Source organism: Triticum dicoccoides, chromosome 2B (genome assembly GCF_002162155.2).
Source record: "Triticum dicoccoides isolate Atlit2015 ecotype Zavitan chromosome 2B, WEW_v2.0, whole genome shotgun sequence".
In the NCBI taxonomy this organism is placed as follows: Eukaryota; Viridiplantae; Streptophyta; class Magnoliopsida; order Poales; family Poaceae; genus Triticum; species Triticum dicoccoides.
In genome coordinates, this window is record NC_041383.1 from 104,402,917 (window position 1) to 104,418,089 (window position 15,173).

Below are 15,173 nucleotides of genomic sequence, written 5' to 3' on the forward strand. Positions count from 1 at the left end.
AAGGTAAAACTCAGTTCACCACAACAAGATAGAGAGGGGAAAACACCATATGATCCAACTATATTAACAAAGCTCGCGATACATCAAGATCATGACATCTCAAGAACACGAGAGAGAGAGAGAGAGAGAGAGAGAGAGAGAGAGAGAGAGAGAGAGAGAGAGAGAGAGAGAGAGATTAAAGACATAGCTACTGGTACAAAACCCTCAGCCCCGAGGGTGGAGTACTCCCTTCTCATCATGGTGGCCATAGGGATGATGAATATGGCCTCTGGTGATGATTTCACCATCCGACAGGGTGCCGGAACGGGCTCCTGATTGGTTTTTCGTGGCTACAGAGGCTTGCGGCGGTGGAACTTCCGATCTTGGGTTATTTCTGGGGGTTTCTATATTTATAGGAATTTTTGGCATTGGTTTCACGCTAAGATGGGCCTGGAGGTGAGCACAACCCACCACACCTCGGGTTGGGCTCCAGGTGCGCCCTGGTGGGTTTTGCCCTCCTCGTGGCTCTTCTGGCCCTCCCAAGAATCTTCGGGGGTCTCTTTTGTTCCAAAAGAAATTGTCAAAAAGTTTCAGCTCATTTGGAGAGCTTTCATTTCTAAAAAAAACAACACCTCGATAGTTCTGCTGAAAACAACATCAGTCCGGGTTAGTTCCATGCAAAACAAATCATACCAAAACCATATAAAATTGTTGTAAACATGGCATGAATACTTCATAAGTTATAGATAGGTTGGAGAAGTATCAGCATCCCCAAGCTTAATTCCTACTCGTCCTCGAGTAGGTAAATGATAAAAGAAATAATTTATGAAGTGTGAATGCTAGCAAAGTGCATAAGCTTGATCAATGATAATTTCAATCACTTTTCCTAGCATCATAACAACAACTCTTTCTCATAAAACTCATCATGATAAAAGTAGCAATTGAAAACGGAATTTTTGTTGTGGAATGTGATGTCTACTACACAACCTTCTTCTTGTAGACGTTGTTGGGCCTCCAAGTGCAGACGTTTGTAGGACAGTAGCAAATTTCCCTCAAGTGGATGACCTCAGGTTTATCAATCCGTGGGAGGCGTAGGATGAAGATGGTCTCTCTCAAACAACCCTGCAACCAAATAACAAAGAGTCTCTTGTGTCCCCAACACACCCAATACAATGGCAAATTGTATAGGTGCACTAGTTCGGCGAAGAGATGGTGATACAAGTGCAATATGGATGGTAGATAAAGGTTTTTGTAATCTGAAATTATAAAAACAACAAGGTAACTAATGATAAAAGTGAGTGCAAACGGTATTGCAATGCTAGGAAACAAGGCCTAAGGTTCATACTTTCACTAGTGCAAGTTCTCTCAACAATAATAACATAACTGGATCATATAACTATCCCTCAACATGCAACAAAGAGTCACTCCAAAGTTACTAATAGCGGAGAACAAACGAAGAGATTATGGTAGGGTAGGAAACCACCTCAAAGTTATCATTTCTGATCTATCTATTCAAGAGTCCGTAGTAAAATAACATGAAGCTATTCCTTCCATTCGATCTATCATAGAGTTCGTACTAGAATAACACCTTAAGACACAAATCAACCAAAACCCTAATGTCACCGAGATACTCCATTGTCACCTCAAGTATCCGTGGGCATGATTATATGATATGCATCACACAATCTCAGATTCATCTATTCAACCAACACAAAGTACTTCAAAGAGTGCCCCAAAGTTTCTACCAGAGAGTCAAGACGAAAACGCGTGCCAACCCCTATGCATAAGTTCACAAGGTCACTGAACCCACAAGTTGATCACCAAAACACACATCAAGTGAATCACGTGAATATCCCATTGTCACCACAAATAATCATGATAAGACATACATCAAGTGTTCTCAAATCCTTAAAGACTCAATTTGATAAGATAACTTCAAAGGGAAAACTCAATCCATTACAAGAGAGTAGAGGGGGAGAAACATCATAAGATCCAACTATAATAGCAAAGCTCGCGATACATCAAGATCGTGTCAAATCAAGAACACGAGAGAGAGAGATCAAACATATAGCTACTGGTATATACCCTCAGCCCCGAGGGTGAACTACTCCCTCCTCGTCATGGAGAGCGCCGGGATGATGAAGATGGCCACCGGTGAGGGATCCCCCCTCCGGCAGGGTGCCAGAACATGGTTCCGATTGGTTTTTGGTGGCTACAGAGGCTTGCGGCGGCGGAACTCCCGATCTATTGTGCTCCTCGATGTTTTTAGGGTATATGGATATATATAGGCGAAAGAAGTCGGTCAGGGGAGCCACGAGGGGCCCACGAGGGTGGGGGGCGCGCCCAGGGGGGTAGGGCACGCCTCCCTGCCTCGTGGCTTCCTCGAAGCTTTCCTGGCGTGTACTCCAAGTCTCCTGGATTGCTTCCATTCCAAAAATAACTTTCCCTAAGGTTTCATTCCGTTTGAACTCCATTTGATATTCCTTTTCTGTGAAACACTGAAATAGGCAAAAAAAACAATATGGGCTGGGCCTCCGGTTAATAGGTTAGTCCCAAAAATAATATAGAAGTGTATAGTAAAGCCCATTAATCATCCAAAATAGATAATATAATAGCATGAATACTTCATAAATTATAGACACGTTGGAGACGTATCAGCATCCCCAAGCTTAATTCCTACTTTTCCTTGAGTAGGTAAATGATAGAAGAAATAATTTATGAAGTGTGAATGCTAGCAGGTGCACAAGTTTGATCAATGATAATTTCAATCACCTTTTCTAGCATTATTATATGTCATAATAGTAGCTCATCTCATGAAACTTCTCATGATCAAGTAACAAGCTATTCACATGTTAAAGCATATACCATAAACTTTCTTGAAAACTAGCAAACTTCATTCTCAGTCATCAAACAATTGCAATTCATCTTATTTTCAGGAAGGGTCTATGTCAGAGCTTTGATTTAGCAAACTCCACATACTCAACTATCATTTAATCTTTAACAATTGCTAACACTCACATGATATTTATGGGTCCAAAGTTTTAATCGAACACAGAGAAAGATAGGGGCTTATAGTTTCGCCTCCCAACCTTTTACCTCAAGGGTAATGTTAACAATAATAATTTATGAACACCTACATCCAAGTGGATATATATATCCGGATCACCCCAACACAAAGTGTTTGCCAAAGGAAAAAGTGTAAAAAGGAAAGGTGATGATCACCATGACTCTTGTACAAGGGTAGAAGATAATAGTAAAAGATAGGCCCTTCACAAAGGGAAGCAGAGGTTGTCATGCACTTTTATGGTTGGATGCACAAAATCTTAATGCAAAAGAACGTCACTTTATATTGCCGCTTGTGATAAAGACCTTTATTATGCAGTCCGCCGCTTTTATTTCTTCCCTATCACAAGTTCGTATAAAGCTTATTTTCTTCGCACTAATAGACCATACATATTTAGAGAGCAATTTTTATTGCATGCACCGATGACAACTTACTTGAAGGATCTTACTCAACCCATAGGTAGGTATGGTGGACTCTCATGGCAAAATTGGTTTAAGGGATATTCGGAAGCACAAGTTGTATTTCTACTTGGTGCAAAGAATTTGGCTAGCATGAGGGAGAAAGACAGGCTCAGCATGTTGGATGATCCATGACAATATAACTTTTCAGATATAGGAAAACATAACCCATTGTGTTTTCCTTGTCCAACATCAACCCTTTAGCATGTCATATTTTAATGAGTGCCCACAACTACAAAAGATGTCCAAGATAGTATACTTATATGTGAAATCTCTCTTCCTTCAATATTCTTTCATGAATTTTTCAAGTGACCAATACAATGTTTGCTAACCTTCGATAAATTTACCACCTCTACTTCTTATATATGAAGTCATTACTCCCCATGGGATAAGCATATGAAACATATATAATTTCAGATTTATGATATTCAAAACATTCAACCATTTACTCATAGGATATAAGTGAAGCACACGAGTAAATGACAAAATCCTCCAAAAAGATATAAGTGAAGATCAATGAGTAGTTAAATAATTATGTAGCTATGTGAGGACTCTCTCTTATTTAAGAATTTCAGATCTAATGTATTTTATTCAAGCAGCAAGCAAAGCAAAACAAAATGACATTTCAAGGATAGCACACATCATGTGAAGAAGCAAAAACTTAGGTTCAACAGATACTAACCGATAATTGTTGAAGAAGAAAGGTGGGATGCCTACCAGGGCATCCCCAAGCTTAGATGCTTGAGACTTCTTGGAATGTTATCTTGGGGTGCCTTGGGCATCCCCAATCTTGAGCTTTTGTGTCTCCTTAATTCCTCTCATATCACGGTTTTCCTAAATCTCAAAAACTTCATCCACACAAAACTCAACAAGAACTCGTGATATAAGTTAGTATAAACCAATGCAAAAACCTTATCATTTTCTATTGTAACAAATCACAAAAATTATTATTCAACATTGCATACTAAATGTCTCTGCATATTTAATACTCCTATCCTCAAATAGAATCATTAAACAAGCAAACATATGCAAACAATGCAAACATAACATCAATCTGCCAAAATAGTATAGTCTGTAAAGAATGCAAGATTCATCATACTTCCCTAACTCCAAAAATTATGAGAAAAATACTACACTATAGAAGATTTATCAGATCTCAATATGCAAAAAGTTTCAATATTATATAATTATCTGAATTTTCTAGGGAATTTTTGCAACAGTGGTAAACTTTCTGTTTTGAAACAGCAACATGTATACTTGCAAAATAAGCATGGTAATGGTTATCCTTGACATTTTTATTGAACATAGGTATGAAAAACATTATTATAAATAACATCAAGCAAATACTAACAAAATAAATTGACTCTCCAAGTAAAACACATATCATGTGGTGAATAAAAATATAGCTGCAAAAAGTTACCGATGAACGAAGACGAAAGAGGGGATGCCTTCCGGGGCATCCCCAAGCTTAGGCTCTTGGTTGTACTGGGATATTACCTTGGGGTGCCTTGGGAATCCCCAAGCTTAGGCTGTTGCCTCTCCTTATTCCATAGTCCATCGAATCTTTACCCAAAACTTGAAAACTTCACAACACAAAACTCAACACAAAACTCGTAAGCTCCGTTAGTATAAGAAAATAAACCACCACTTTAAGGTACTGTAATGAACCTATTCTTTATTTGTATTGGTGTTAAACCTACTGCATTCCAACTTCTGTATGGTTCATACCCTCCGATACTACTCATAGATTCATCAAAATAAGCAAACAACACAATGAAAACAGAACCTGTCAAAAAACAGAACAGTCTGTAGTAATATGTATCATTCGAATACTTATGTAACTCAAAAAATTCTGAATTAAATTGGTGGACCCGTGTAATTTGTCTATTAATCATATGCAAAAAGAATGAACCTAAAATCACTCTCCAGTAAACAATGGCAGCTCATCTCGTGAGCGCTAAAGTTTCTGTTTTTTTACAGTAAGATCGCATAGACTTCACACAAGTCTCCCCAAAGGTTCTACTTGGCACAAACACTAATTAAAACATAAAACCACATCTAACCAGAGGCTAGATGAATTATTTATTACTAAACAAGAACAAAAGGCAAAGAACAAAAATAAAAATTGGGTTGCCTCCCAACAAGCGCTTTCCTTTAACGCCCCTAGCTAGGCATGATGATTTCAATGATGCTCACATAAAAGATAAGAATTGAAACATAAAGAGAGCATCATGAATAATATGACTAGAACATTTAAGTCTAATCCACTTACTATGCATAGGGATTTTGTGATCAAACAACTTATGGGAACAATAATCAACTAGCATAGGAAGGTAAAACAAGCAAATCTTCAAGATTTTCAACACATAGAGAGGAAACTTGATATTATTGCAATATGTAGAAGCATATGATCCTCTCTCATAATAATTTTCAGTAGAATCATGAATGAATTCAACCATATAACCAGCACCTAAAGCATTATTTTCATGATGCACAAGCATATAAATTTTACTACTCTCCACATAAGCAAACTTCTTCTCATGAATAGTAGTGGGAGCAAACTCAACAAAATAACTATCATGTGAAGCATAATCCAATTGAAAACTAAAATCATGATGACAAGTTTCATGGTTGTCATTATTCTTAATAGCATAGAAGTCATCACAATAATCATCATAGATAGCAACTTTGTTCTCATAATCAATTGGAACCTCTTCCGAAATAGTGGATTCATCACTAAATAAAGTCATGACCTCTCCAAATCCACTTTCATCAATATAATCATCATAAATAGGAGGAATGTTTTCATCATAATAAATATTCTCATCAAAACTTGGGGGACACAAAATATCATCTTCATCAAACATAGCTTCCCCAAGCTTGTGGCTTTGCATATCATTAGCATCATGGGTATTCAAGGAATTCATACTAACAAGTTGCAATCATGCTCATCACCCAAAGATTTAGTGCCAAAATTTTATAGACTTCTTCTTCTAGCACGTGAGCAGAATTTTTCTTTCCATCATTCTCATGAAAGATATTAAAAAGATGAAGCGTATGAGACAGACTCAATTCCTTTTTTTGTAGTTTTCTTTTATAAACTAAACTAGTGATAAAACAAGAAACTAAAAGATTCGATTGCAGGATCTAAAGATATACCTTCAAGCACTCACCTCCCCGACAACAGCGCCAGAAAAGAGCTTGATGTCTACTACACAACCTTTTTCTTGTAACGTTTTTGGGCCTCCAAGTGCAGAGGTTTGTAGGACAGTAGCAAATTTCCCTCAAGTGGATGACCTAAGGTTTATCAATCCATGGGAGGCGTAGGATGAACATGGTCTCTCTCAAACAACCCCACAACCAAATAACAAAGAGTCTCTTGTGTCCCCAACACACCCAATACAATGGCAAATTGTATATGTGCACTAGTTCGGCGAAGAGATGGTGATACAAGTGCAATATGGATGGTAGATAAAGGTTTTTGTAATCTGAAATTATAAAAACAACAAGGTAACTAATGATAAAAGTGAGTGCAAACGGTATTGCAATGCTAGGAAACAAGGCCTAAGGTTCATACTTTCACTAGTGCAAGTTCTCTCAACAATAATAACATAACTGGATCATATAACTATCCCTCCACATGCAACAAAGAGTCACTCCAAAGTCACTAATAGCGGAGAACAAACGAAGAGATTATGGTAGGGTACGAAACCACCTCAAAGTTATCCTTTCTGATCTATCTATTCAAGAGTCCATAGTAAAATAACATGAAGCTATTCCTTCCGTTCAATCCATCATAGAGTTCATACTAGAATAACACCTTAAGACACAAATCAACCAAAACCCTAATGTCACCGAGATAATCCATTGTCACCTCAAATATCCGTGGGCATGATTATATGATATGCATCACACAATCTCAGATTCATCTATTCAACCAACACAAAGCACTTCAAAGAGTGCCCCAAAGTTTCTACCAGAGAGTCAAGACGAAAACGTGTGCCAACCCCTATGCATAAGTTCACAAGGTCACTGAACCCGCAAGTTGATCACCAAAACACACATCAAGTGAATCACGTGAATATCCCATTGTCACCACAGATAATCATGATAAGACATACATCAAGTGTTCTCAAATCCTTAAAGACTCAATTTGATAAGATAACTTCAAAGGGAAAACTCAATCCATTACAAGAGAGTAGAGGGGGAGAAACATCATAAGATCCAACTATAATAGCAAAGCTCGCGATACATCAAGATCGTGTCAAATCAAGAACACGAGAGAGAGATCAAACATATAGCTACTGGTATATACCCTCAGCCCCGAGGGTGAACTACTCCCTCCTCGTCATGGAGAGCGCCGGGATGATGAAGATGGCCACCGGTGAGGGATCCCCCCTCCGGCAGGGTGCCAGAACATGGTTCTGATTGGTTTTTGGCGGCTACAGAGGCTTGCGGCGGCGGAACTCCCAATCTATTGTGCTCCTCGATGTTTTTAGGGTATATGGATATATATAGGCGAAAGAAGTCGGTCAGGGGAGCCACGAGGGGCCCACGAGGGTGGGGGGCGCGCCCAGGGGGGTAGGGCACGCCTCCCTGCCTCGTGGCTTCCTCGAAGCTTTCCTGGCGTGTACTCCAAGTCTCCTGGATTGCTTCCATTCCAAAAATAACTTTCCCTAAGGTTTCATTCCGTTTGGACTCCATTTGATATTCCTTTTCTGTGAAACACTGAAATAGGCAAAAAAAACATTATGGGCTGGGCCTCCGGTTAATAGGTTAGTCCTTAAAGACTCAATCCGATAAGATAACTTCAAAGGGAAAACTCAGTCCATTACAAGAGAGTAGAGGGGGAGAAACATCATAAGATCCAACTATAATAACAAAGCTCGCGATACATCAAGATCGTGTCAAATTAAGAACACAAGAGAGAGAGAGAGATCAAACACATAGCTACTAGTACAAACCCTCATCCCTGAGGGTGAACTACTCCCTCCTCGTCATGGAGAGCGCCGGGATGATGAACATGGCCACCGGTGAGGGTCCCCCCTCCGACAGGGTGCCGGAACAGGGTCCTGATTGGTTTTTGGTGGCTATAGAGGCTTGCGGCGGCGGAACTCCCGATCTATTGTGCTCCTCGATGTTTTTAGGGTATATGGATATATATAGGCGAAAGAAATCGGTCAGGGGAGCCACGAAGGGCCCACGAGGGTGGGGGGCACGCCCAGGGGGGTAGGGCGCACCTCCCTGCCTTGTGGCTTCCTCAAAGTTTCCCTGACGTCTACTCCAAGTCTCCTGGAGTGCTTCCGTTCCAAAAATAACTTTCCCGAAGGTTTCATTCCGTTTGGACTCCATTTTATATTCCTTTTCTATGAAACACTGAAATAGGCAAAAAAACAGCAATATGGTCTGGGCCTCTGGTTAATAGGTTAGTCCCAAAAATAATATAAAAGTGTATAGTAAAGCCCATAATCATCCAAAATAGATAATATAATAGCATGAATACTTCATAAATTTTAGATACATTGGAGACGTATCAGAATGCTACATATCATATTCATTATATACTCTTTCTTTTGTAGCATGTACATTTGGAATTGAATGATTCAAATCAATAGTCTATAATTTGACATGAGGACATAAATACTCAAGCATATCAACAAGCAACCATGTCTTTAAAAATATCAACAATAAATAAAGTTATCCCTAGCCCATTATCGTGGGAAACCACAACCACCTATGGGGCCATTAGCCCCCTTGTGGTTCGGCGGTGGGATGGGCACATTGCACAAAGAGCGGAGAAGCGTAACACAACATGACAAAGATCACATGGGCAGTTTTGCCCAGGTTCGGGCCGCCGTGAGGCGTAAAACCCTACTCCTGCTTTGGTGGATTGATGGTGGATTCTGGTGAAAAAATGCGGCTCTCTTGCCCGACAGGGTTGCCTCGGGGCAAGAGCGACTACGTGCGTATGAGTATGCAAGGATCCGAATCATCTTGACGGTTGCCATGGGCCTCCTTTTATAGAACAAGGGGTCACCATAGTGGCAAATCAGTCTTTACACACTGATTAGATAGCAAACAATGCTATCATACCTAAGTCTGCAAGCAAATAGAGCGCATTAAATGCGCTGCTTAGTGTCACATCACAGCATGCATGGCAAGCCTTGCCGAGCCATTTTGCCAGCTTCGTGCCTGCTTGCTTGACATGTCTCAGGACGGGTGTCATTTGGAGGTGTTTTCCGTATGAAGTGGCTGCCATGTGGCAAGAAGCAGCCATGTAGTCACTCAGGGGCTTGACGCTGCACTGATCGATGACTTGCATCGCTGTGAGGTGGAGCGGTCAAGCTTTGGCGGGGCAGCCCGCCCTTGTCGTGCTCGGCAAGCCTGCCGAGGCGGTCTAGTGGTTAATCTTCGGGGCAATCCTCGTCCTCGCCAGGCTCGCCTGCCCAACAAGGGAGGTTTTTCCCTTAGTGACATCTTCTCTCTCTGGCTTGACTTGGTCTTCTTGATCTGCACTTTGATTCTTCAAAGAACTGATCTCTAGTGCTTGGTCTGATCTTGGGTGATGCAATCTTGCCCTTAGGCCTGTGCATAGTCTTGGTAACAGACCCAGGGTTTGTTGCACCGACAAACAGGAGCCCCCGGGCCTGGCCCGAACGCACTGCCGGGCATCATTGGGGTAGGCCCTAACCAGTGCACATGCAGGAGCTTAGCGGTGGGTCGCCCTTTGAGATCTTCTTTGCTTCTTCACTTACCTGAGCCCAGGTTAGTTTCTGGTTCCCCCACGTGTCGTGTAACGCCAATTGTAGTGGGATAGATAATGGGCCACACCTTGCGGAGTACCCACGTCCCATGTTCACGGGGCGGTAACTGCCATCCCACTATTCTTCCTGCTCCAAGCGCTTCAGCCACGTATATTACATGCATTGCGCAGGGTTGGTGGCGGATGCGAAGGGTACGGGAATGGGTGCCATGGAAGAAAGCCAGGCACCATGGATTCGAGCGGGGGGCCGGCCTTGATTCTTTGAGCCGTTAATGGTGAGGGGGAGCCAGATTGGTCGAACGGGATGCCAACCTCCACGGAAAAATCTAGCCCCTTTGATCGTTCGCCTATAAAAGGGGACACGGGGCGAGACATTTTCCTGCACCTCCTCCTCCCACCATTCTTGCAATTGCCTTTGCTTATCATGGTGAGAGGTTGGGCTAGAAGGAGGACAACGATAGCGATGACGACATCGCCGACCAGGAGGGCGACGACTCTAACTCTGGCTGAATACAAGTCGCGCCATCACTGTCAGGCGGCGGCAGCACCATCTGCATCTGCACGTCCTCTCCGGCAAGGCGATTTGCCGGGGAATTCGGCGTGGTGGGGGAGATGGCGTTCTTGGCTCCTCCAGCAGCTTTCTAGCCGGGCCCCGACAGGCTTCTTCGCGGGCTGTAGCTTTGTTCGCCCTGTCGCGTCCAGCTGGCCTTGGTGGTGGCGGTTGACGGGCCATATCCGCCGATTTCTTCGCCATCACCTTCGTCTGCGCCCTCCCGCTCTTGCCGAGCTACCTCTCCTGGAGCCCGACAGGGTCAGGCTGGGCTTCTGCCCATGCGCCCCTTTTGCCCTGTTCACCTCCTGCCGCAGTACCTAGGAGGAGAAGAACAAGAAAAGGCATCATGGGGCACTTATCTTTTTTCAATCTTAAATCTATAGACACTTGCCAAATTTTAGTTCAAATTATGTAATCTCTTTAATCCATGTTTGTGTCCTGTAAGGTCTGTACTTGTTTGATCAACATAATAATGAAAAAGATAAGTCTTGCCGGGGACTCGTGCATGTGAGATATCCATACAGAGGTGGGTTGCCTCTATACTTTTAAGTAAACAAGTTTCCCCTGGCAGGCTATCCTTCTGGTACCCTCAGTTTGTTGCCGCGGAGTTAGGTCTACCAGGCACAAATCATAAAGAGGGATCAGCCCCCCGCCAGCCCTTTTTCGCCAAAGGCCACTGCGACCATCCTGACCGAAGCAACGTTCAAGCCGAGGGATGGGAGCACCTAAGTTTCAAAAGGCAGCGAAGTTTTCTTATGCACAAGTCTCTACTTACAGAACATGTATGGATAAGAGAAGGAACTACCTGTTTGGCTTGCCGGGGATCACAATGTAGGCTCGTCTTCTCATCTCCTCTTTGGGACCAAGTCCACGACAAGAGCCTGCAGTTTATGCAAATGAAAATGATGCCAGATGCTATCTTATCTAGATGAACATGCGATGCTCATGATATGCTTATGCATGCATGCAACTTGTCGCCCCCCCCCCCCCAATGCTTCATTTATTTCTCTATTGCTCAGGGTCTGCGCCTGGCTTTGTACAAGGGGTTACATGCAACTAAGGCAAGGCCTATACAAAAGGGTGGCTACCGGACAGGGCCCGATAGCTGCGCATTACGGGTAGAACTTGCGGAGATGCTCAATATTCCATGATTTTTGCAACTGAATGCCATCTCTAGTCCCTAGACAGACTGCACCAGGTCTGATGACTCGTACTACCCAGTAAGGGCCTTCCCACTTCGGCGTCAACTTGTTTGTACCCTTGGTGGACTGAACGCACCTAAGTACAAGGCCGCCTTCCTCAAAACACCGGCATGAACCCTGAAGCTGTGATAGTGACGTAGGGCTTGCTGGTAGCATGCAGCACGTGTAGAAGCCTGGAGACAGTTCTCCTTGAGAAGCACAGTGTCGTCATGCCGGTGCTGTTCCTGCGCCACTTCATCGCAGGCAAGCACTCAAGGTGACCTGTAAATGAGTTCTGTGGGGATAATTGCTTCTACCCCATAGACTAGGGAGAAGGGAGTCTGCCCGATAGCTCGATTTGGTGTCGTTCTGAGGGACCAAAGAACCACCGATATCTCATCAATCCATCGCCTGTCGCATTTCTGCAGCTTATCAAATGTTCTTATCCTGAGTCCTTGCAACACTTCAGCGTTCACCCTCTCAGCTTGCCCATTGCTCCTTGGATGTGCAACAGAGGCAAACAAGATCTTGCTTCCGAGGGCATGAACATATTTCATGAAGGTGTGGCTCGTGAATTGGGTGCCATTGTCAGTGATGATTCGGGCAGGGACTCCGAAGTGGCACACTAATCCTTTCAAGAACTTGATAGTTGACTGAGCAGTCACCTTTCTCCTGGCTTCTACTTCCGGCCACTTTGTAAACTTGTCAATTGCAACAATCAAGAATTCAAAGCCCCCGGTAGCACGGGGGAAAGGGCCGAGGATATCGAGCCCCCAGACCGAAAACATACATGACAAAGGGATTGTCTGAAGAGCTTGGGCACGCAGATGAATATTCTTGGAATGGAACTGACAGGCTTCACATTTGGTGACTAGCTCGACCGCATCTTGGAGGGCTGTGGGCCAATAGAATCGTTGCTAGAATGCTTTCCCAACAAAAGCCCTTGATCCAATGTGGGAGCCGCACATGCCTTTGTGTATTTCTACCAGCAGTTCCTTTCCTTCTTCCCGGCAAATGCACTTCAATTTCACACCGTTGGGCCTTCTTCTGTATAGTGTAGCATCGATGAACTGATACATACTGGCCCTCCAGGCTACTCTTTCAGCTTCTTCTTGCTCCAGAATACTGATCAAATGAACTATGTGTTGTGCCCAAGTTGGAGCATGGGGCTCGGCAACGAGGACTAGTGGCACCTCCTCCTTCGTGGGAGCGCATCCCTCGACCATGGGGACCAGTGGTCTGGTGGGATGGGGTAGCTCAGCAGCTGAAGGGGAGTTTTTCCCGTCAAGCTCTCTGCCGGGAGCCTCGAGAGGCTCTACCGGGAGAGGCTTGCCGGAGTCCAGTTTCCTCCCCTTTCGGGCCATTGTTGCCTGGGATACGGAGGGCTGAGTAAGATGGAGAACAAAAGTTCCTGGTTCCATAAGGAGGTTTTACGTAGCGCACTTTGACAGATGATTAGCAATGCTGTTTTCCGCATGGGGTACATGCTTTGTTTGTAATCCGTCAAAGCGCTCCTCCAGCTCTCTCACTTCCTTGACATATGCCTCCATCAATGGAATTTGGTAATACTTGTTGGCTTGTCTCACCATGAGCTGTGAATCTCCACGGATGATCAACTTCTTGATTCCCAACTCCGTTGCAATCCAGAGCCCGGCAAGGAGCCCTTCGTACTCGGAGTGTTATTGGTTGCTTTCTCCCGAGGAAAGTGCATCTGGACAATGCACTTCAGGTTCTCTTCAATGGAGCAACATGAAGCACGCTAGCCCTTGCACCTTGCAGGGATAAAGCACCATCGAAATACATGATCCATTCTTGGGTCGCTTCCTTGCCGGGAATAACTGTCTCCAATACTTCTTCATCAGGGGTTGGCGTTCATTCCGCAATAAACTCTGCCAATGCTCTGCTCTTGATTGTTGATGTGCTTTGATACTTTAAACCAAAGCTGGATAACTCCAATGCCCACTCCACTATCCTGTCGGTAGCCTCAGGGTTTCAGAGTATCCGTTGCAAAGGGAAACGGGTGACAACCGTGATCTCGTGGGCTTGGAAGTAGTGGCCTAGTTTCCTTGAGGCCATGACTAGGCCAAAAATCAACTTTTGCATGCTAGAATACCTGGATCTAGCCCCATGCAATAGGAAGCTGATGAAGTATACTGGGCGCTATGATACGTATCCAACATATCTACTTTTCCAAACACTTTTGCCCTTGTTTTGGACTCTAACTTGCATGACTTGAATGAAACTAACCTGGACTGACGCTGTTTTCAGCAGAACTGCCATGATGTTGTTTTATGTGTAGAAAACAAAAGTTCTCAGAATGAACTGAAAAATCCACAGAGATAAGTTTTGGAAAATATAAAAAATACTGGCAAAAGATGAAGACCAGGGGGCCCACACCCTGTCCACGAGGGTGGGGGGCGTGCCCAACCCCTGGGCGCGCCCCCTGTCTCGTGCCCCCCTGGAGCTCCTCCGACCTCAATTCCAACTCCATATATTCCGTTTCACGGAGAAAAAAATCCGGAGAGGAAGTTTCATCGCGTTTTACGATACGGAGCCACCGCCAGGCCCTAATCTCTCTCGGGAGGGCTGATCTGGAGTCCGTTCGGGGCTCCGGAGAGGGGGATTCATCGCCGTCGTCATCATCAACCATCCTCCACCACCAATTTTATGATGCTCACCGCCGTGCGTGAGTAATTCCATCGTAGGCTTCCTGGACGGTGATGGGTTGGATGAGATTTACCATGTAATCAAGTTAGTGTTGTTAGGGTTTGATCCCTAGTATCCACTATGTTCTGAGATTGATGTTTCTATGACTTTGCTATGCTTAATGCTTGTCACTAGGGCCCGAGTGACATGATTTCAGATCTGAACCTATTATGTTTTCATGAATATATGTGTGTTCTTGATCCTATCTTGCAAGTCTATAGTCACCTATTATGTGTTATGATCCGACAACCCCGAAGTGACAATAATCGGGATACTTCTCGGTGATGACCGTAGTTTGAGGAGTTCATGTATTCACTATGTGTTAATGCTTTGGTCCGATTCTCTATTAAAAGGAGGCCTTAATATCCCTTAGTTTCCGCTAGGACCCCACTGCCATGGGAGGGTAGAACAAAAGATGTCATGCAAGTTCTTTTCCATAAGCACATATGACTATATTCAGAATACATGC